The following is a 3219-nucleotide window of genomic DNA, read 5'->3' on the forward strand; positions in this document are numbered from 1 at the left end:
CTCTTAATGGCATAATTCCAACACATTTAATATGCCCACCTAACAACCTCTTAGCTATCGTAACAAATTAAAGGAAATCCCAAGCAATTTGTCCTCAGCTCTAAAATCTGTGTCCCTTTGACTCAACCCATTTCTTTATCAACGTTACATTGTATACATAAGTGGAAAATAATCTGGGTTGTCACAAGTTGGTGTTAGGCATGTTTTTCTCCATAGTGGTCACGGGTTTGAGTCCAAGATAGAATATTTTTCTTTTTATCGTTTGGAACTAGCCAAACGAAAAAGGTATTTTTTCGAACCTAAATGGTGCACTTTATCAAATTGGTGTGGTACATTTTGTCGAACACACATTGGAAAGTGCATTTTGTAGACAATAGATCTAAAAGGTACCTTTTGTTGACTTATTATGGTCATTTTGTTGGATAGTCAATTTTTATAATGTTTAATGGGTTATCTTGAGGTCCAAATTAATTTTTGAGAAAGGGGAAATGGGAATAATTTTTTTGTGATCTAAAAAGGGGACATGAAAAATCATGAAGACAAATTTTTGAGGACAAGAGGCCATATTTCTTTTATTGTTTTCAAAATGTTTTGGAGCTCATGAACAGGTTTAGTGCTCATGATTAGAACGACAAATGAAGAAAACGCTACTAATTGATGATTGAAGAACATGTTGAGGTTTTATCGATATGATCTTATTTGTCAGTGGCATTTGTTTTGTTTTGAGCTTGTGGATCCAGTTTGAAAGATTGTGAAAAGTGGTCCACTATGTTTTGGTGAAGGAGGTTAGTGTCTCAATCAAGTTGGAGCCTACTGTACCAGCCGATGCTTGTAGATTTTAGAGGTTGGTGCCTCAATTAGGTTGGAGTCTACAATAAGTTGGTGCTCGCAGAGTTTAGAGGTTGGTGCTTCAATCAGGTTGAAGCTTACAACAAGTTGGTGCTTGAATATATTTGTGGGTTAGTGCCTCCAATAGATTGGTTCCCGCAAATTGATTTTACATGTTGGTGCCTCTAACAGTTTGGTGCTTGCAAATTGATTTGGGGGTTGACATCTCCAAATTGATGTAATTAAAGATTGAAAAAGATAAGAAGATTTATGGTTTTCTCCCGTAAGGGTTTCCACGTATATTTGGCGTTCATGTGTATTGATGTTGTGATTGATTTTATTGATGCACTTTTATGGTTTCAATATTGATGAATGGTGAAATTGATTTAAATTGATCAAATTGTCCATTACACTAATACCCCCGCGCCCCCCCGCCTCTCAGTGTAATCATAATTCCAACATTTTATCAATATCTAGTAAGATTAAGCTATTCTTTAATATCCCTTGAATGTAAACACTATGACATAGGTTGACTAGGCGGAGACCCCATGGTCAAACATGGTCACCAAGTTCAACCATATTCAACTTTGTTAAACAATGTCCAAACAAGATCAACCTTGGCCAACCATATTCATTCATGCCCAATCACAGTCAACCATAATCAAACATGGCTAACTTGGTCAACCATGGTCAACATGGTCAAACCATGTTCAACATGGACAACATGGATTACCGTGTTCATGGTCAACCATAACTTGATCACATTTAATAATAGTCAACCATGTTCAAACATAGTCAAGCAAGCTTAACCATTGTCAATCATGGTTAACCTTATCAACCTTCTTGAACCATGAATGTAACAATAACATTAACACCAATCATGTTTGAAAAACATTAATGTAACAATGTACAACATTATTGCAACATAAATACATTGTTGCATTAATGATTGACCATGGCCTTCATGGTCAACCTCATCAACCCTCTTAAATCATTAATTTAACATTAACGTAACATTAATATTAACACCAATGTAACTTTAACCATAGTCAACCATTGTTGACAAGCATTAATGTAACAATTATCAATATTCATGTAACATAAATGTGTTGTTACATTAATGGTCAATCTTGATCGACCATGGCCAAGCTTATTAATGAAGGTTAACCATAGTCAACCTTGTTAATCATGGTCAACCATTGTCAACCTTGTCAACTCTCTTGAGCCATAGTCAACCATCAACAACCCTTGGCAATTGTGGTTAACCATTATCAACCATGATCAACCCTCATCAATTGTTTTTAACCATAGTTAGATAATGTTAGCTATAGTCAACCATGGTCTACTAATCTACCCCATGCACACCAACTTTTAACTAGCACAACCAAATTAATAAATTGGTTGAAATACATCAACCAACATCAATTTTCACTTATAATAGCATTGATTTGCATATGAAAGGTCAAACATGGCCAAACCATGATCAACATGGCTGACAATGGTTAACCATGATCAACCATTGTTAACATGGTTAAGATGGCCAACCATGGCCAACATGGCCATTGTGGTCAACCATAATCATCTAGAGCTTTAATAATAATATTGTTTGCAATGTGACAAGCAACAAACATCATTGCAACATGATGAACAATAAACAATATTGCAATGTGATGGACAACAAAAGAAGTTAGAATGTGACAAGAACAAACATTGTCACAACATGACAAATATTAAACGTCATCGCAATATGAAAAACAATAAACAATGTCGCAATATGAAAAACAATAAATGTCATTGAAATGTGACAAACAATAATGTCATCTTAATGTGACAAACAATCTTGTCATCACACTATGACAAACAATAAACATCATCATAATATGGTGAACAACAAACAACATCACAATATGCCAAACAACAAATGATGTCTCAATCTAATGAATAATAAACAATGTTGCATTATGACAAACAATAAACAAATAACAATATGATGAACAATATATTTTTGCTATAACATGATGCATAACATATAACACTAGAATGTGATGAACATTATACATCATTGCAATTGGACAAAGAAAATGTGGTCGCAATGCAACAAACAAAACTATTGACAATCATGGTAAACCATGTGTTAACCAAGTTGACAATGGTCTTCCCTTAATTTAAAAGAGGAAAAACAAAATCAACTATAATCAAAATTACCAAACCAAAATCAAACATGAACAAAATCAACTATAAAATTACCAAACCAAAATCAAACATAATAAAAATTACCAAACCAAAATCAAACATGATCAAACTATGGTAAAAAATGGTTTATATGTTGAACAACATGGTTTGATTTTACTAATTATTTATTAAAATCATTAACGGCTTCATCAACGGTCA

The sequence above is a fragment of the Pinus tabuliformis genome, chromosome 4_2, assembly GCF_031772625.1.
Source record: "Pinus tabuliformis cultivar Carrire ecotype Pingquan chromosome 4_2, CPIR1, whole genome shotgun sequence".
Taxonomy (NCBI): domain Eukaryota; kingdom Viridiplantae; phylum Streptophyta; class Pinopsida; order Pinales; family Pinaceae; genus Pinus; species Pinus tabuliformis.